Source organism: Mixophyes fleayi, chromosome 12 (assembly GCF_038048845.1).
Source record: "Mixophyes fleayi isolate aMixFle1 chromosome 12, aMixFle1.hap1, whole genome shotgun sequence".
Lineage (NCBI taxonomy): Eukaryota > Metazoa > Chordata > Amphibia > Anura > Limnodynastidae > Mixophyes > Mixophyes fleayi.
The window spans coordinates 82,472,783-82,494,685 of NC_134413.1; the positions used below are offsets into that span (position 1 = coordinate 82,472,783).

At 43.9% G+C, this 21,903-nt stretch overlaps 1 protein-coding gene and 1 pseudogene across 3 annotated transcripts in view; both read left to right on the plus strand.

Annotated features, from left to right (window-relative positions):
* LOC142108605 (uncharacterized) overlaps positions 1–17,005 on the plus strand; it is a 169,933-nt pseudogene extending 152,928 nt beyond the window's left edge.
* LOC142108564 (uncharacterized) overlaps positions 1–21,903 on the plus strand; it is a 625,828-nt gene that overhangs the window by 15,972 nt on the left and 587,953 nt on the right. The window lies entirely within an intron of this gene.

Consider the following 21,903-nt stretch of genomic DNA (forward strand, 5'->3'; position numbering starts at 1 on the left):
AACGTGCACATGCCCGGCTGCCCTGTATTGCCGGGACTCGGCGCTCAGCACCTGGGCTTCCGGCCGTTGCACTAGCAACGGTTGGGCCGGAAACCGGAAGTAACGTCCTGGTCGTCAAGAAGACGGCCGGGAAGCAAGGCACAGAGGAGAGCGGGCCGCGGCAGGGATGGACACCGCCGCGGCTCATAACAAGAAGATGCCAAACTAAATGTAGAGCATTCGATGCAGCTCAAGGGAGCTGTGGCCCTTCTCTCCTGTAGTCCTCGTCTATACCAGTATTTATATCAAACAGCCACTGATTGCAGGTGTGGGTGGTCCATTGTTAATGTCATTTGTGACATGGTGAAGCGGCTGGGTCCTATAGAAGCTCAGTTCTTGCTGCTGGCTATCAGTCTTATAGTGGAAAGAACAGAATTGCTTGTTTACACACTGGCACAATGGAACGTTATCAGTAGGTAGTAATTGTCAAAATACTGTCACACAATATAGTGAGGATAGATTGTAGCTAATAACAGGTGGTTCTTTCATCAATCAGTAAACATTGGAATTGTGTTGCACAGTCTGCTGGATCACAAAATGATGTTGGCCAAGTTAATTGACTGCTAACAAATTGACCCTAGTCTGTGTTTCTGTCTGTGTGTGTGTTAGGGAATTTAGCCTGTAAGCTTCAATGGTGCAGGGACTGATGTGAGTTCTATGTACAGCGCTGTATAAATAAATGATGATGATGATGATGATGATGATGATGATGATGATGATGAAAAAGATGCTCCAATCACTATTGCAATACAATAATGTGAGTGTGGGTAGTTATGATGATCAGTTCCGGCGCAAAGTTTGGCTAGAAAAAGGTGCCGCATACTTTCAGTTACGCATATAATCAGACATGTGTAGAATGTAACAGCTGATGTGCATTGGGTGCACATATTGATGGTGTAGAACATGGGCTAATGAAGACTAGACTAATGGGTACTAAATTATGCAGTGTGGCTAATGTCAGGTATTCAGAAAATACCCCAGATTGAATGTCTACAGTGAGGCCTCTAGGGGTCAGGGTCTTAAGATTAAAGATCCACCTGGCCTCCTAATTTGAGATCCGTGCAATACAGTCTATCCCTCTCCAAGGCTTGTGGACTCGCCAAATTCCTAAGAAGTTGAGGGTGGATGGGTTATGGTCATGATATTTATTTGTGATTCTCTAGTTGGTTTCTGACGTTCCGCAGATGTTCTACGATCCTCACATGTAGTTTGCGGATAGTGCAGCCGACATACTGGCGCCCACACGGGCATTCTAGCAGATAAACAACACCTGTGGTATCACATGGTCTCCTGCCTCTGAACTTATGGGACTCTCCTGTTACTTAGAATGAAAGGTGGATATAGGTCTGGTTCCACTTTCCTTAGTGAATTTACAGTAGGTATCCCTATCTACATCCCTTATTTACAACCTTCAGTGTCAGCGAGGGTTTCTTAAATGTACCGGTTTCTTAGTCATAGCTAGCAACCAGCTTCACTGCATCTACTACATGTAGAAAGTTTGATGGTATTGTAAGGTCTTCCATCTTCTCCAAAGGGATAGCTTTTCTAGCATGTAACAGTAGCCTTTCCATTTCTCAAAGCTTCTGATGGATATATTCATGTTTGCCGACATCTGACCAGATGTGGTTGAAGAGATCTATGATGCAGCTGTCATTTTTGACTCCGAGTAAAATTTAATTTGGGGTCATGTTGCTCAAGAGCCCGAGCAAAGGCACATAGAGAATGGACTAGATTTTGATGCAGAGTATATTAGCAAGGTCCCCTGCATTGGTAAGTTTCGTGGGGACCTAATTTTTTGACCCCACTATGACTGAGAACTCCAGTGTTGGTGTGTAAACAGGTCAATGTCCCCTCAAGTATAGGAATACAAATACTCACACACAAATCAAACAAAATATACGAGTCCATGTAGTCTTTTTCTGAATTTAAAATCAGGGTGTCTTCTACTGGATTGAGTATGAAAAGTCAACAGTGAAAATGTCTACACCAAAATATCTACAGTCATAAGGTGCCCCTGTCATAATGCCAAACCAGACCCAGGCTGGTCATCATGGAATGGCAGGAATTCCTAGGGAGATAGGGTCCACAAAAATATCAAATAATTATTTGATAGTAATAATGCATTTTCTCACTGGTGCATTACAGGTCGGTGTCAGGAACCCCTCCAGCTAGCACAACAACACCCGGAGTCTGCTCTGACAGTCTGGTATTCACTGGAGCCCCTAGTGGTGGGGACAGACTTGGCCGCAGACTACAGAGGGTTGTGTGATGTGTACCAGCTGCGGGGAACCCAGGAGCAGAGGGTAATGGCAGGCAGCAAATCCAAACAACAGGCCGAGGTCAGGGGTCACTTGCTAGGAAGAATCGTTAGGAAACATGTCAGGGGTCAAGGTCACGAGCAAATCAGCATAAATGAAGGTACTAGCCAAAAGATCAAGGGCACAGGCAAAAGACAAATCCAGAGGTCAGGCAGGGGTCATACACGGCAAACAGAGGTCCAAGGTTAAACACCAACAGTACAGCAGCAGGCAGCAACACAGGGGTCTGGAAGCTATAACCGGCAGGGAGGCTAAGCCCTCCCTGCCTTAAATAGTACAAGCAGCCAATCAGAGCCTGGCCCTGAAGTCACACAGCCCCCTGCATAAAATTAATTATTTCATTAATTAGCCCGCAGGCTAGTGGGGTCAATTTGCGCACGCGCCCGGCTCTTTCATTGCCAGGACACGGCGCTGCGGAGGAAGCGTCCGGCAGTTGCATTGGCAATGGCCGGATCAGGGCCGGAAGTGACATCCCGGCCGTCACCTTGACGACCGGGACTTCTGGTAGACCAGGAGAAGAGTCGCGGCGGCGGTGAGTGCCGCCGCGGCTCGTAACAGTCGTAGCATGCTCGGGCTGCTATTAAGCGTTTGGGCATGCTGGCACTTATAGTACTACAAGCACCAGCATACCCATGGCTGCCATAAAATAATGAACTAGGCTACTTGTTAGATGAAGTCTAACTACCCCCCCCCCCCCCCTGTTTATTTCTAGACTATGGTTTAGCATGTACGATTAAGACTTCTTACATGGTATTAAACAATAAATAAATCAATATTTAATAAAATTATTGAGACTATACCACTCAAGTTCCAAAAAGACAGGAAATTGCGACCATTAAGGCATTAAAGCATTAATAGAGGAGATCCTCACGCAGTACAGACATAGTACACATAGTATCACATCGTGTTGAGTTTTAGTTTGAATAGATTTCTTAAATGTTACCCAATGTTAGTGTGATCTATGATTATTTAGTGTATTATCTGTGTTTCTATGAAACTCTGTGGGTTATAATCAATCTGTTTTATTCCTTGTCAGTGTTGGTGTCAGATTTTATTCCTGAACTGCACAAATACCCAATGACTTGTCTTCTAATCCCTACTAGTGGTCCAGTGGAGATAAAAGTGCCTCTCCAACAAATCTGAGGTTACCAGAGGCAACTAGGTCCCAACATCATCCTCTCCCCTAAGTATCGTGACAAAGCTTTCAAGAGATCACTCTATAAACATTTAATGAAGCAAAGCCCATTATTCCAATATGAGAATAACAAGCAACTAAGTTTAGAAAGGGATTATTAAAGTTAATGAGACCACGTACACGGAAGACTAAGCTTTAATGGCAGAGGATAGGAAGCCAATATACAGGACAATATGAATTCCAGGAATTATAGGAACGTATTGGTGGATCACTATAGGGAATAGTAAAATAACAGATAACATACTGCCAACATCATGCATATGGGAACACACACAGTCATTATCCTCTAATCTTAATAAAAACAGGAAACCAACTTGCTAATTATAGACTTTATTACCAGATTTGTGTACTGGCAACATCATTGTACGTCATGTACTGTTATTTCAGTTACTTATTCACCATGTAAAAATTACAGATACAAAATAAATCCGTGTAAACCTAAATATATATTCCAATTAGTCACTATGCAAATTACAGTACACAATGTATGAGGTATTGGAAAACATAGGGCAGTAATGTACTTTAACTTGCTTAGAAAGATCAGTAAATAGACTCTTAGGGGGGTATTCATTTGTTCGGCTTCACACCTGAAATACTTGCGCTTTAAAATTATTACCGTTAATACGGTAATTACTCGCTGAATTTCAGCGAGTAAATTACCGTATGAACGGTTTTTAAGCGCAATTTTACCGTATTAACGGTAATAGTTTTAGAGCGCGAGTTTTTTGGCCGTCAAGCCGAACAATTGAATACCCCCCTTAAAATCTTCTACTGTTTACTGTGTTACATATGTTTTAATATCACATTAAAATACAATTGTCACCAACACATAGTGCATGGAGCCATTTTGGGGGCATTCTTTAGAATCAATTCATGAAATACCTCAGTGACGTCACGGACGTTAATGAATTCTTAGGGTGTATTCTCATATGACTGTGTGTTAAACTAATTGTTAGAAGAAACATCCTACTTTAGTAGTATAACCATGGGCAAAAGTTTTGAGAATGACACAAGTATTGTTTTTTTCACAAGGTTTGCTGCTTCAGTGTTTTTAGACCTCTTTGTCAGATGTTGCTATGTTACACTGAAGTAAAATTACAAGCATTTCATAAGTATCAAAGGCTTTTATTGAAAATTACATTAAGTTTATGCAAAGAGTCAATATTTGCAGTGTTGACCTTTCTCTTTGAATACCTCTGCAGTTCGCCCTGGCATGCTGTCAATCAACTTCTGGGCCCCATATTGACTGATGGACGTCCAATCTTGTCTAATCAATGCTTGGAGTTTGTCAGAATTTGTGGGTTTTTGTTTGTTCATCCGCCTCTTGAGGATTGACCACAAGTTCTCAATGGGATTAAAGTCTGGGGAGTTTCCTGGCCAGGGTCCGAAAATTTTGATGTTTTGATCCCGAGCCACTTAGTTTTGCCTTATGGCAAGGTGCTCCATCATGCTGGAAAGAGCATTGTTTATCACCAAACTGATGTTGGATGGTTGGCAACCCCACACATGAATGGTCTCAGGATGCTTTACTGTTGGCATGACACAGGACTGATGGTAGCGCTCACCTTTCCTTCTCTGGACAAGCTTTTTTACAGATGCCCCAAACAATCTGAAAGGTTATTCATCAGAGGAAATTACTTTACCCCAGTCCTCAGCAGTCCAATCCCTGTACTTTTTGCAGAATATCAGTCTGTCCCTGATGTTTTTCCTGGAGAGAAGTGGCTTCTGTGCTGACCTTCTTGACACCAGGCCATTCTCCAAAAGTCTTCGCTTCAGTGTGCGTGCAGATCAACTCACACCTGCCTGCTGCCATTCCTGAGCAAATTCTGCACTGGTGGTGCCCTGATCCCGCAGCTGAATCAACTTTAGGTGTTGGTCCTGGTGTTTGCTGGACATTCTTGGGCACTCTGAACCCTTCTTCACAACTATTGAACCTCTCTCCTTGAAGTTATTGATGATCCAATAAATGGTTGACTTAGGTGCAATCTTACTAGTAGTATATCCTTGCCTGTGAAGCCCTTTTTGTGCACAGCAATGATGACAGCACGTGTTTCTTTGCAGGTAACCATGGCTAACAGAGGAAGAACAATGATTTCAACCACTACCCTCCTTTTTAAGCTTCCAGTCTGTTATTCTAACTCAATCAGCATGACAGAGTGATCTCCAGCCTTGTCCTCATCAACACTCTTACCTGTGTTAACAAGAGAAATCACTGACCTGATGTCAGCTGGTCGTTTTGTGACAGGGCTGAAATGCAGTGAAAATGTTTTTGGGATAAAGTTCATTGTCATGGCAAGGAGGGACTTTGAAATTAATTGCAATTCATCTGATCACTCTTCATGACATTCTGGAGCATATGCAAATTGCCATTATAGAAATTGAAGCAGCAGACAAAACTTTTTGCCATGACTATACAGGAACAGACAGAAGTAACACACAATCAGAAAAAAATGTGAGCCTGTAGGGCAGCCCTAGAGCCCAATAAACATTTGGTACTAACCACTTAATAAAACCCAAAAATACTATAACCTTAAGATGGAGGAACAGAGAAAAGGAGAGCTGGTGATCCAAGATGGCTGCTGTTCTGGTGACTGCACACGTGGAGTGACAGACCACTGGAGAGAAAGTGCACCTTCCCCCAGAAATGCATTGGTAGCTGTTCAAAAGGAAGCACCCTCCACCAGTCCAGTGCCTAATGGGGGCATATATATACCCAGTAACCCCCACCTGACCCAGGCCCCTTAAGGAAACATGAAGCCTGCCCCCACACTCAGAGGAAGCCATTCTTGTGGCCCACAGAGACTTGCTAAACCTATCTTCCAGCACTGTGGTGGGAAAGGTTAACACTCACAGTCCTGCCGTCCTACAGAGCACTGTGAAGCAGTGACTGCCAATCCTGCAATCACTGCCTGGGAGCCCCTGTAGCGACTATAGCCGGGTCCTGTACAGGAACCCATCATTGTGACTTTTGGGGGGGGGGGGGGGGGCATTAGCGGAAGCACCATCTCGTTACCTCCAATCTCCTAATCTGAGCATTGCACAGTCATCCACGCTGTGACATTTTAGTCGCAGACTTTGGAGACCACCCCAGTAACAAAAAATATTTCCTGTGACGCTGGGCAATTAATCTAAAGTGAAGGCCTAACAGGAGAGGGGTATAGAGCAGGAGGAGCGTCTATGAACGTCTAGGATGTCAAATGACCCTTTCGTCTGGTTCCTACACTATACTCCAATAGTTCCCCCACGAACGTCTGAAAAATAACAAAATTTGAAGTAATGGATAGGTGAAACGGCTGAAGTATGCCATCTAAGAAAAGTGCGCAGCAAACTGGATGTATAGTTATATTTGTGAGATAATCAAGATGTTTTTAATGCACGGCGGCGGTTCCCAAAGTGTGCGCAGCGGCTCCCAGGGGTGCCGTGGCGCTGTCACTGGGGTGCCGCGGGCCAGCCATAAAAAAAGAAAGAACACAGAAACTTACCAATCCGCGCGGCACCAGGACCCAACAGCCTCCTCTTTCCCGCAGCAGCTTGTCACTGACGTCGATATTCAGTGACAAGCTGCGGGAGAGAGGAAGCTGCTGGGTCCCGGCGCCGCGCGGATTGGTAAGTTTCTGTGTTCTTTCTTTTTTTATGGTTGGCGCGAGGCTGAGTGAGAAGGATCGTGACAGCGGAGGGGGACAGCCTGAGAGCGGGGCAGCAGAGGGGGGCAGCGTGACAGAGGGCAGTAGAGGGGGACAGCGGGGCAGAGGGGGGCAGCGTGACAGAGGGCGGCAGCGTGACAGAGGGCGGCAGCGTGACAGAGGGGGGCAGCGTGACAGAGGGCGGCAGAGGGGGGCAGCGTGACAGAGGGCAGCCGAGGGGGGCAGCGTGACAGAGGGGGGCAGCGTGACAGAGGGCAGCCGAGGGGGGCAGCGTGACAGAGGGCGGCAGAGGGGGCAGCGTGACAGAGGGTGGCAGAGGGGGCAGCGTGACAGAGGGCGGCAGAGGGGGCAGCGTGACAGAGGGCGGCAGAGGGGGCAGTGTGCCTGGGGGCAGAGTGTCTGGATGCAGAGGGGGCATTTTTGCATACAACTAAATAAGTAATTCTGTCCTGACCTAAATACTTATTACAATTTTTTGACCTAACTACCTCTAAAACAGGACTGCTCAGTAATTATTTTGGAGGGGTGCCTTGAAAAAATTTGGAGACTCGAAGGGTGCCGCGAACTGCAAAAGTTTGGAAACCACTGATGTACGGTGTTGTGACAAAAGCAATTATAGCCTGTAGTGATAATATCATCCAACTAAAATGTGACTAGATACAGAATTATTTAAAAAAAAAAACACAACATCTATGGCAACAATGGTCTCTGTATTATCTTATTTTCTGGCAAGACTCTTCTCTTTAAAATAAAAGGTACCTCTGTTCCCCCCCTCCCCATGCTTTACTCACCCCTGCCCCCTCTCCATCATCCCTTCTTCTCCACAGAACAGATATCCCTCAGCCCCTCAGCACCATGTACCTCATACTACTGCAGTCACATGACCTGGTGCTATCACAGTGATGTCTGTGGGTACCTCAGTCTACAGGGATTTACCACTAACCTAATGTCCTCAGCCAATGCTGACGTCATGACGTCACGTCGCACTGCAGCCTCACGTTGCTGAAACTCTGCCCATCCGAGCAGCGTCACTGGTTCTATATCAGTACCATCAGTGTCTGGGAGACTACGGCAAAATGGCCGCCGCTGTTCTCCATGGAGGACAATACAGCTTTAGTAACTATTTATTTTTACTAGTGATTAAACTGTTCATTCAAAAGAAGAGGCAGCTATCTTTCTTCCACACACCTCCCGCTTTTCCCACTTCTGTCGCTTATGTACTTTTATTAATGTATTGTCCTCAGTACAAGACAGCGGCGGCCATTTTTGCGTGGTCTCCCACACACTATTGGTCTTACAGATATATCTCCGCCAATGACAACCGCTTACACTGCAGAGGGGGCGGGGTCACATAATCCCTCAGACGTCATCTTGGAATCTGGATCAAGGCTGAGGTAATATCTCTCCACCAGGGCCTCATACATGCGGCTGAGCTCTCACATCAGCTGCTACATAATCCTCATTGTGCTGCAGTCAGCAGAAGGCTGTTAGTAATAGCAGAGCTGGTTATTATAATGGTAGAGCTGTGAGAGACTTAATACCCAGACTAGCTACACCCCATACACCACAGAGGGGCTCACACACCATGACTAGCCCCCATCCCCCTCCTTCTACCCCCCATTACCCCACATCCCCCTACTATCACCTCCTACCCAACCACCCCTCACCAAGTGCCACTAATACATAGCTTGTCTAGTGCTGGAGACTAGCCCCCATCCCCCTCCTTCTACCTCCATTACCCCACATCCCCCCTACTATCACCTCCTACCCAACCACCCCTCACCAAGTGCCACTTACACATAGCTTGTCTAGTGCTGGAGACTAGCCCCCATCCCCCTCCTTCTACCCCCATTACCCCCCATCCCCCTACTATCACCTCCTACCCAACCACCCCTCACCAAGTGCCACTAACACATAGCTTGTCTAGTGCTGGAGACTAGCCCCCATCCCCCTCCTTCTACCCCCATTACCCCACATCCCCCCTACTATCACCTCCTACCCAACCACCCCCTCACCAGGTGCTACTAACACATAGCTTGTCTAGTGCTGGAGACTATCCCCCATCCCCCTCCTTCTACCCCCATTACCCCACATCCCCCTACTATCACCTCCTACCCAACCACCCTCACCAAGTGCCACTTACACATAGCTTGTCTAGTGCTGGAGACTAGCCCCCATCCTCCTCCTACCCCCATTACCCCACATCCCCCTACTATCACCTCCTACCCAACCACCCCTCACCAAGTGTCACTAACACATAGCTTGTCTAGTACTGGAGACTAGCCCCCATCCCCTCCTTCTACCCCCATTACCCCACATACCCCTATTATCACCTCCTACCCAACCTCCCCTCACCAAGTACTACTAACACATAGCTTGTCTAGTGCTGGAGACTAGCCCCCATCCCCTCCTTCTACCCCTATTACCCCACATCCCCCTACTATCACCTACTACCCAACCACCCCTCACCAAGTGTCACTAACACATAGCTTGTCTAGTGCTGGAGACTAGCCCCCATCCCCCTCCTTCTACCCCTATTACCCCACATCACCCTACTATCACCTCCTACCCAACCACCCCTCACCAAGTGCCACTAACACATAGCTTGTCTAGTGCTGGAGACTAGCCCCATCCCCTCTTTCTACCCCCATTACCCCACATCCCCCCTACTATCACCTCCTACCCAACCACCCCTCACCAAGTGCTACTAACACATAGCTTGTCTAGTGCTGGAGACTAGCCCCATCCCCCTCCTTCTACCCCATTACCCCACATCCCCCCTACTATCACCTCCTACCCAACCACCCCTCACCAAGTGCCACTAACACATAGCTTGTCTAGTGCTGGAGACTAGCCCCCATCCCCCTCCTTCTACCCCCATTACCTCACATCCCCCTACTATCACCTCCTACCCAACCACCCCTCACCAAGTGCTACTAACACATAGCTTGTCTAGTACTGGAGACTAGCCCCCATCCCCCTCCTTCTACCCCCATTACCCCACATCCCCCTACTATCACCTCCTACCCAACCACCCCCTCACCAAGTGCCACTAACACATAGCTTGTCTAGTGCTGGAGACTAGCCCCCATCCCCCTTGTTCTACCCCCATTACCTCACATCCCCCTACTATCACCTCCTACCCAACCACCCCTCACCAAGTGCCACTAACACATAGCTTGTCTAGTGCTGGAGACTAGCCCCCATCCCCCTTGTTCTACCCCCATTACCTCACATCCCCCTACTATCACCTCCTACCCAACCACCCCTCACCAAGTGCTACTAACACATAGCTTGTCTAGTGCTGGAGACTAGCCCCCCTCCCCCTCCTTCTACCCCCATTACCCCACATCCCCCTACTATAACCTCCTACCCAACCACCCCTCACCAAGTGCTACTAACACATAGCTTGTCTAGTGCTGGAGACTAGCCCCCATCCCCCTTGTTCTACCCCCATTACCTCACATCCCCCTACTATCACCTCCTACCCAACCACCCCTCACCAAGTGCTACTAACACATAGCTTGTCTAGTGCTGGAGACTAGCCCCCATCCCCCTCCTTCTACCCCCATTACCCCACATCCCCCCTACTATCACCTCGTACCCAACCACCCCTCATCAAGTGACACTAACACATAGCTTGTCTAGTGCTGGAGACTAGCCCCCATCCCCTCCTTTTACCCCCATTACCTCACATCACATATTTCATTTTAACGCCTCAACCTCCCTCCAGCTCTCACATACATGGTTGAGGCTTACTGTCTTAGTCAATCACTATGGCTGCCCCCCACACTACCTAGCCCAAATATTTATATATTGTGCTCTATTACTTGTACCATTACCAGTTTATTGTTTTTTCCACTGGCTAGATAGCTCCCATTGTCTACCACATTTGCACAACACGTCTCCCTGATCCTCATTTTCTCTATTAACATAGAAAAAGAACTTGAAAATCAACAAAGTTTACATCAATCTGTGATTTCTTAAATCACTTGCATCCTGTCTTAGAGACATAGAAAACCTAACAGCAAGTCTAACTACCCCCATCTGTGTGTTCAGGCTAAAGGATGTGCTGGACACTCATTGCTTTTCTTGTGAGAGCTAACTCAGACCCAGGAGCTCTCCATCCTGCAGGGCTACCTCAGTGACCGTGTGATCTCCAGGGTGTACCGGATGCTGGAAATAGGAATCTGCATATTACGCACGTTAATGAGAATAACGATTCCTGTTCATCTCTCTGGAGTCTCAGTTCCTTGTGAGCGGCCTTACTCGGAAACCTGATCTAATTCAGTCCAGCCCACAGTACAAGTACTGCAGGTGGACAGTAACAGACTAACTTACTGCGATACTTCCCTCACCCTAACCCTCTAGACCAGATTAACCAAAGAACAAAACAAAACCTGACCCGAACCTCACAGTATAAGAAGCCCCTAATAGAGATGCTTCTGACACCGCAGTAAGGAGAACTGTGAGTGGGAAATAGAGAGTGACTGAAAGAAGAAGGGACAGGAAGAGGACTGAGGACAGGACAGTAATGGGGGAAATGTTATTATGTATAAGCATGAATACCTCCATAATACTGATCACTGGGCATAGCTCCTCTCACACCAGAGAGACACTGACAGACTGAGGACCTGCTGTATGAGGTGCGGCATAGCTGCAGATGGTCTCTACAGATCTCCCCTGTTACTACTGACCTGTCCAAGCAGGAGGGAAGAGGGGATGGGAAGGTGATAAAGAGAATATGATCTCTAGCGCTACTTGTTCTTATTGCAGAAATAGGTGTTATGTTAAAGCAGGAAGTGCACAGTAAGAGCAGGCAGTGTGAGGACAGCAATCTGAAGAACATTTACAACATAACAGAACTTGCACAAGACAATATAAACGGGTGTATGGTCATTTCAATTTCTTTATAGGAGACACAGCTGAATTTAGCACTGGACAGAAGCCTGGTGGTGCATGGGCTGGATGAAAAGAAGACCGGATAGGGCCAAAGGACAGCAAAGGAAAGATAATAGAGTTCAAGCAGAGACACAGAGGTGTAAAGGAATAATAGTGAGTGAAAGCAGGATAGATAATAGGGTTGCTGAGTGGAGGAGGCTTATTGCTTGGTCCTATGAGGAGGAAGAGATATTGGAGGTAGCATTGACATTCAGCGATGTGGTGGGAAAGAATAGGATAGAAGGGTGGTAATGAATGGGCTGGCATCAGAGATAATTAACAATTGCCAGCATGTACTGACAGCCTAGGAGTATTTTGTATGAAGCGTCATCAAGCTCATGGGCTCCAGGTCATACGATCATTTGTAGCGTCACTAGTGTCCACCCAGGCCTCCTCATCCGGCGGGTGGCCAAGGTCCATCTCCCACTCATCCTCGTAATAGTTTCACATAGGTGGGGCAGCGTCAAGTGGAATAACGTACATTTGGGTCCTCATTCTCCCGCATGTGGACTGGTATCTGCAATGCGTTCAAACGGAGTGATGTCCTGGGAATAGGGAGTTCTAGATATTTCATATTTGAAGATATTCAAATGTGTTTAGAATGCGAGAGGGTGAATCTTAAAATCAGCTCGGAGGCAGTTGGTAAACCTGGCCATAGATGTCCCCAACTGGAAGCAGAATTACTCCAAATACAAGTCATGTCAAGTCCCAGAGACAAAGGTCTTGCAGACGGTGGGTGATCTTTCTCTGCTCCAATTCCCAATTTAGGGAGAAGAGTTTAGGCCTCGGTGGGGGATCTAGGTATGCACATCTGGTTTTTGTTGTTGTGTTGCCACAGTAGGGTGTTGAAGACTTTGAAGTCTCTTTGAAAGGATGGTACCCAGCAGAATGATAACACCTCCTGTACCTCGTTTCTAGGTTTGGGTTCTTAAACACTGTGGGCCTGAAACAGTTACATATAGGATATGGGTCGTAATTATAAAATAGACCATTATTGTTTATTTTGCACGTTTAACCCATAATTTATTTTACAAAGATGTGAATCTTCATTTTCCTTGATGTCTCCCTTCATACACAGGATTACACAGTAGTGATAAACAGATCTGATGAGTTTGTGACACCCAGGAGCCGCCCCTGTGTGTCAGGAGGATTGAGCAGGACCCAGAGCCCCATCTCGGTGCCTGAACCTCACTCACTGATACGTGAGGGAAACAATGACCAGAAGATCCTGGAACTGACCAACAAGATCATTCAGCTGGTGACTGGAGAGGTGACTGCTGGGAATGGGACATTATACAGTAACACCAGGGGATGTGTCTGGATGATGACTTTGTCATTGTGTTGTCAGGTTCCTATAAGGTGTCAGGATGAGTGGGAGAATTTAGAAGGACACAAGGGTCTGTACGAGGACGTGAGGATGGAGAATCACTGGATCCTCACATCACTGGGTAAGAGGAGACTTTAATTCATTGTAAAGGAGAGAGTAGTTTGGAAGGGCCACCTAGATACACTCATCTGATAATCACATATAAACAATGTAATCAGTCACTGTGTGTTTCCTACAGATGGATCCAGTAGCAGAAATACCCCAGAGAGATATCTCCGTCCTCTTTATTCACAGGATTGTACACAGGAAAATCCCAGTATCCCACAGGAGTATCAGGTAGATTTTAGGGTCTCACAAAATCCCAAAATGACTTTTCATTATATGATCTGTAAAAATGTTGTGTAGATCTTATACGAAACAGATGAATATCGGTGTATAATTGTACTAAATCAGATATTATTAATTATGATATTTTTTATTATTTTGTGGGCTATTTAGGATGACGTCCTAACGGATATTAAAGTAGAAATGATAAAGGAAGAGGAAGAGACGTATGTGAGGGGTGATCAGCAGTGTAAGGAGGAGGAAATCCCTACAGATATCAGCACAGGTGAGTAATAAACACTTATTATAGAAAAGAGTCACATATTCTACTTATTCAGTCAATAAAACTATCATTTATTCTACACCCTCCTCTGTCAGTACAAACTAATGAGGAAAATGTATCTGTCCAGTGGGAGAGTCAGGAGCCATCAGCCCCTATTAGACACCTGTTCTCCTCCTCACATCATATCATTGTGTGCTACCAGCCCAGAGATCTGACCAGTCTCCTCCTCACATCATATCACTGTGTGCTACCAGCCCAGAGATCTGACCAGTCTCCTCCTCACATCATATCACTGTGTGCTACCAGCCCAGAGATCTGACCAGTCTCCTCCTCACATCATATCATTGTGTGCTACCAGCCCAGAGATCTGACCAGTCTCCTCCTCACATCATATCACTGTGTGCTACCAGCCCAGAGATCTGACCAGTCTCCTCCTCACATCATATCATTGTGTGCTACCAGCCCAGAAATCTGACCAGTCTCCTCCTCACATCATATCACTGTGTGCTACCAGCCCAGAGATCTGACCAGTCTCCTCCTCACATCATATCATTGTGTGCTACCAGCCCAGAGATCTGACCAGTCTCCTCCTCACATCATATCATTGTGTGCTACCAGCCCAGAGATCTGACCAGTCTCCTCCTCACACTGTCTGGTTTATCTCATGGGACATCAGTCTGACTCCATGAAATTACCCATGAACCTCCTGTACACTACCTCCTGTGACAGTATCCATAACCATATCCCTGTTCTACCACATGTGACATCACCATTAATATTTGATCCTCAGCTGTATATTATCACTGTAATACTAATGCAGAATATGAGATTATTCTCCTCCCTCTAAGATCACATACACCCCATCACAACGTACACTTCACACAAACTCTCCCATCTCGCACACACCCGTCATTACACAATAGCTCCCCTCCAATATACGTGCTTGGATGCTCTGTACAGTTGCTCTTTATTCTGCTGATCTGACTCTGTACCGTGCTTTACCCTTATACTTTACTTTGTGCTGTTACCCATCTGTGCCCTGCACCATTCTCCTACTCTGTCCTGATGCTCTCCTCTGCTCTGTGCAAGGATGCGAGACCTAAGAGTAGTGTAAACCCATATCCAGGACTCACTGCTAAGTTTACCAACTTCTACTCTACTTTTGAGGCTACAGTGTATGTGTGTGAGGTCAGTGTCTAGTTGGACAATGTTCCTGGCTAATGAGTCTTCCTGTTCTAAGATGCTGGCTGGGCAATGTGTGTGCTTAGGAAATGTTACTCGCCAATGTCCACATTTTGGCTGCAATTGTCCAAACTGGATGCAATTTGTGTGTCATTGACTAGGTTTTCTACGATAATAATAGGCTTCGTTATGCAGATTTCTCATTATAATAAAGTGCTAGTTGTTTTTGCAAATTGAAATTTAACAACTGTACATTTGAGCTTACTCATAGTATGAAAATGTTGGGAATTATAATATGTTAATCAATGTAAAATAAGATGTCTATTTCCATACATTTATTCTATTTTCAGCAGATGGATGCAAACACAGGAATATCTCAGAGGGAAAACTAATTTTATCTTCAGATTTTGAAACAAAAGATATCATCATCACACAAGATTCTCCAGGAGGAAATCCGATCACCATAAATATACAACCTGTACTCCACAGAGCAGAAGAATCATCTGATCCCTCTAATCATGAGGAATATTCTCCTGATAACATAGATAGTGTTACACACAGTACAGCTCATACAAATGATAATATATTTCTATGTTCTGAGTGTGGGAAATGCTTTAAGGTTAAGTCATCTCTTCACATACATCAGAGAACTCACACAAGTGTGAAACCACATTCGTGTTCTGAGTGTGGGAAATGGTTTACACGGAAATCACATCTTGTTGAACATCAGAGAATCCATACAGGTGAAAAGCCGTTTACATGTTCTGTGTGTGGGAAATGTTTTATACGGAAATCACCTCTTGTTGAACATCAGAAAATTCACACAGGTGAAAAACGATTTACATGTTCTGTGTGTGGGAAATGTTTTACACGTAAATCGCATCTTGTTGGACATGAGAGAACTCACACGGGTGAGAAACCATTTTCATGCTCTGATTGTGGGAATTTGTTTATTTGCAAACAAAGACTTTTGAAACATATGAGGATCCACACAGGTGAGAAACCTCTTACATGTTCTGAGTGTGGGAAAAGCTTTACAGAGAAATCCTCTCTTGTTGTACATCAGAGAAGTCACACAGGTGAAAAACCTTATTTATGTTGTGAGTGCGGGAAATGTTTTACACAGAGATCAAAATTTGTTAAACATCAAAGAACTCACACACTTGAGAAACCATTTCCTTGTTCGGAGTGTGAAAAATGGTTTATGTACAAATCACAACTTATTAGACATCAGAGAACTCACACAGGTGAGAAACAATTTACATGTTCTGAGTGTGGGAAATGTTTTACAGATAAATCTTCTCTTGTTACACATCAGAGAAGTCACACAGGTGAGAAACCTTATTTATGCGGTGAGTGCGGGAAATGTTTTACACAGAAATTAAAACTTGTTGAACATCAAAGAACTCACACAGATGAGAAACCATTTCCTTGTTCGGAGTGTGAAAAATGGTTTATGTACAAATCAAAATTTATTAGACATCAGAGAACTCACACAGGTGAAAAACCGTTTACATGTTCTGACTGTGGGAAATGTTTTACACAGAAATCATCACTTGTTGAACATCAGAACTCACACAGGTGAAAAAACATTTTCATGTAGGGAGTGTGGGAAATGTTTTACATAGAAATGAAAACTTGAACATCGAAAAAAAATCACACAACCAAAGCAATTGGATATGAAACACTTGTGCTGTGATGCTCCAAATATTGTAAAATCAGTTTATTATATTAATGAAAATTTAAAAAATAGATCTGTGTGTGTGTATATAAATATATATATATAATTTGTTTTCAATCAAAAGCGGTAGAACAAAAACTTTGTGTTGTCTAAATTCATAAAGTACCATCTCAGAGGTATTTTTCTACAAGTCAGTATAACACCCATAATGAAAGTGCAGATATTTGTATGAAAACGCATTTTTACTTTAAACAATGTTACAATATATTTTCAATAACTTAATCTTACACACTGTACATATAGTTTAACATGACAATCTGTGTAGGTTCATTATCTTGTATTGCTAATTTATTTCTGTATCACATAAATGTGTAAATATCTTTTGTGTGTGTAGATGTATGTACACATGTGTGTGTCCCAGATCCCATTATACATATCTTCCAATATATAAATACACTGCTATTCCTGTATACAATCCACACAGAATCAACACAACATCCTCACTATATCATAAATGTATAATACATAACACCGTTGTTCTTGTATCATGTGCCTACATATCACAACCTCCATATATTTTCAATAGTACATTACAAATATATTATGTATCTCACATGGGGCCCTAATAACTCATAAAACACAAACTCCACTTATCCATTTAAAACAACATATTCCTGTTTACAATATTCACACAGTACCCCATAAACCATATGCCCAGTCCTACAGTTATACTGCATTGCAGGAGATATAGTGCAGTGTAGGAATAGGTATAATGCAGCATAGTGCATACAGCATTGCAGGAGATATAGTGCAGTGTAGGAATGGGTACAATGCAGCATAGTGCATACAGCATTGCAGGAGATATAGTGTAGTGTAGGAATGGGTACAATGCAGCATAGTGCATACAGCATTGCAGGAGATATAGTGCAGTGTAGGAATGGGTATAATGCAGCATAGTGCATACAGCATTGCAGGAGATATAGTGCAGTGTAGGAATGGGTACAATGCAGCATAGTGCATACAGCATTGCAGGAGATATAGTGCAGTGTAGGAATGGGTACAATGCAGCATAGTACATACAGCATTGCAGGAGATATAGTGCAGTGTAGGAATGGGTACTATGCAGCATAGTGCATACAGCATTGCAGGAGATATAGTGTAGTGTAGGAATGGGTACAATGCAGCATAGTGCATACAGCATTGCAGGAGATATAGTGCAGTGTAGGAATGGGTACAATGCAGCATAGTGCATATAGCATTGCAGGAGATATAGTGCAGTGTAGGAATGGGTACAATGCAGCATAGTGCATACAGCATTGCAGGAGATATAGTGCAGTGTAGGAATGGGTATAATGCAGCATAGTGCATACAGCATTGCAGGAGATATAGTAGTGTAGGAATGGGTACAATGCAGCATAGTGCATACAGCATTGCAGGAGATATAGTGCAGTGTAGGAATGGGTACAATGCAGCATAGTGCATACAGCATTGCAGGAGATATAGTGTAGTGTAGGAATGGGTACAATGCAGCATAGTGCATACAGCATTGCAGGAGATATAGTGCAGTGTAGGAATGGGTACAATGCAGCATAGTGCATACAGCATTGAGGGGTTACCAGTCAGCATGGCACTATGTCAGCCATCATGAAAGCATGGAAGGATTAAATCAAACACACTGTCCTTATCTGATAACAGAGAACAGCAGCATTACATGCTAGCTAAATAACCATTCACCTCTATAAATTCACCATTTCTTCCAAACCAATTCCTATAAGCAGGCACTTCTATGATCACTGTATCGGTGGCAATCTTTTATGATTACTTCCATTCTGACACCGGTCATGCCTCCAAAAAAAAACACGAAAGAATACAAAATCGACTTCAAAATAATTAGATTTACCTTGAACACGATGCTGGAGATCCCTGAAGACAAGCAGCATAACGACAATAAGGCTTTCCGATTGGAGAACTGGATTCCTGTGCTGGCTGACGTAATCGCGACCTGTGTAAATCAAAATTTAAAGCGTCAAAGTTCGGTTAAGTGTTTAACCATTTTTTTTACTTCAGACCCCCCATATTCATGTAACAAGTAGGATTTCCTGGTGAGATCCCCAGACCTGTTATACAATGGGACATGTTTTATTAAGGAGCTGCTGGCTCTATGTGGTCTCTGCGGAGATCTGACGTGGATGGAGACTCTGTGACAATGTACAGATTAATAAAGGTACAAGACTAGATGGACCAAAATAAACATATCATGTATGACCAAAAGGACACTTTCAACAATATTAAAAGCATTCAATAAAATAAACTCAATGATCACCTTTCGATATAGCAGAGAAATTCTCCAAGGCGGTAAGGTGTAAATATCACAGATAAAAATCCCATATGTAACATCAGACTATTAGGAATGTTGATAAATTCAATATGTGGATTAGATACAAATACAAAAAACATCTAGTCCAGGTCAGAACATAGATAATTGAAATCGTACAATGTGCATAATATCATATGGCTTCTCTGTAATACCACTGAATAATAATTTATTTGTAGCACAAACAGGTAAAAAAGAGTCCAAATATGTTAAGCAATCAGAGAAAAAATAATAATGTAGTCATAAAAGCTTCGGAAATAGTCTTTGTAGTGTTCACTGTGCCCTGTATCAATAAGTAATTGTTTATACAGTGGACCTTGGTTCTATTCCAAGGAAGATCCATATTGCAACTCTCAATGCAAATATATATGCTCCAGGTGGATAATTGGGTACCAAAAAAATATATAAAATGTCAATAAACAAAACTTACTGTTCGTACAGGGCAAGAGGGAAAAATCGTCCATGCTGTTTCTTACCTCCCCTTCAGCAAGCAGGGGTGGCGTGCATGCTCTCCAGTGGAGACTGTGTATCCCTAGTAAACCCAGGATTTCTCGTATGCACAAAACGTTTAAATTCCAGCTATTTTAGTGAGCAGGACTGTGACTGCTTTAGCCCAGCAAGTGGGCGGGCAGCATATAGAACTGAACGAGCGTTCTGATTTCTGTGTTGCCGTGGCAATAGATAGTTTTTGGTGTTGGGGTAATTAACCCAATATACAATATGTGTTTTATATTGGGGAGGCAATTTTAGCATCACAGAACCCCCATTAGGGACAAATAGACAAATTACTGGATATCTGTACAGTTAAGAAATAAAAGCCGACACTGATAAGGAATAAAACAGATTGATTATAATATACTTTTCAAAAGAGGCACTTGAGGCTTACATAATTGTTATCCCAAAAGAGGGTAAAAGAGGATTCATCTAACTCCCTACTATCACCCCATTTCATTGTTGAACACGGATGTTTAAGCTACGTGAAAATCCCAGCTGGCTGCTACTCCAGTTAGTACACTGACCAAGTAGGGCTTGTACCTAGCAGACAAGCCTACGACAATAATAGAAGGTTGATCAGTCTCGTCCATATCATAAACTCAAAAATCCCCAATGCTTTTACTTTTTTTATTTGATGACGAGAAAGCATTTGATAGAGTCAATAGGCCCGATATGCTGGGTACTCTGGATAAATTCGGGTTTGGGAGAGACCCTGCAGGGGATACAAGTTCTTTACTCAGCACCCTTGAGAATGGTGACCTCATAACCTTTTGTTATTACCAATTGGCACTAGACAGGGGTGTCGCCATAGATTGTTGCACTTGTCATTGAGCTCCTGGCCAAGAGAATCTGCTTGTCCCAAAATATTAAAGGCATTGTGGAGAAACGGGGTCTCCCTGGACTGTTGACTTTTTATTCACTCCCGTTTCTCCCAGCAGCATGTACTTATTAATCCTTGGCCCAGTCCAAGTAAATTTACCATCGTCTCGCTGACTTTATTTTCATTTGTTGTTCCTATGCATTGGTTAACAGATATTATTGTATGCCGTACGTATTTAGGTTAATTGTTCTATAAATTAGAGAAGCTATTCTGTAATGTCACCAGGTGGAGTGTGTAAGCAGATAAAAGAGAACAGTAGGTGTGAGTTAAACAATTAGATATACAGATATTGTACGATCACCCTTTTCAAGGTCATTGTTATACAATACCCTGGATTAGACTCCTAGGCACCTTTTCCACGCACTCTGGGTTACGTTTGATCATTTTCCCACCTATCACATTCTGGCTACCACCCCTAATCCTCCATCCACTGTGGGAATATTGAAGGGGATATAACCTGTGTTTTTTGACTATATTGGTGTTTGTGGATTAGTAAATAGGAACTGTGCTTCTGTCACACGTGCATGCTGTGCCCGCCAGGAATCCATCTCTCTGGTGATTGTATATCCGCATCTCTGTATTGTCATCTACGGAATAAACTGGGTTTTGGTTGCAACAATCTGCTTAGGTCATTTCAAAGAACTCTCTTAGAAGTGCGTTCCTCACGGGCGTCTCGGTGGAAAACATATCTCCTTGTTTGTTATCATCCTACTGGGTTGGGTACGAAATAATGATCCTCATTATTCCGACACTACTTACCCCAACGTGGAGAGACCGACGGGCTCCTTCCCCGACCAACGTGCAGGACGACTTCTGTGTAAACCGACTGGAAGTCAGGGCGATCCCTGAAGAAGCCGGTGCCAGCTAATCACGTCACCGATAACCAGGACGCACTCATCGGTGTTGTGAAGGGGGGATATGTTGAATATTCTTAGAGGTAGATGGTGTATTTGTTTTACAAATGTCTTACGGCTTTTACCATTGTTCAAATACATTTCATTTATAAACATCCCGAGCATGTTAAGCTGTCTAATCTTTAAAATAATACATATTTTAACTTTACAAAAATCTATGGAAATTCCATAGACAAACAAAACCGAATGGTTTAACATGTACGATTAAGTCTTCTTACACATACAAAACAATATTTAATAAAACTATATTCTACTGCTCAAGCTCCAAAAAGACAGGAAATTGTGACCATTAAGGCAGGAGCATTA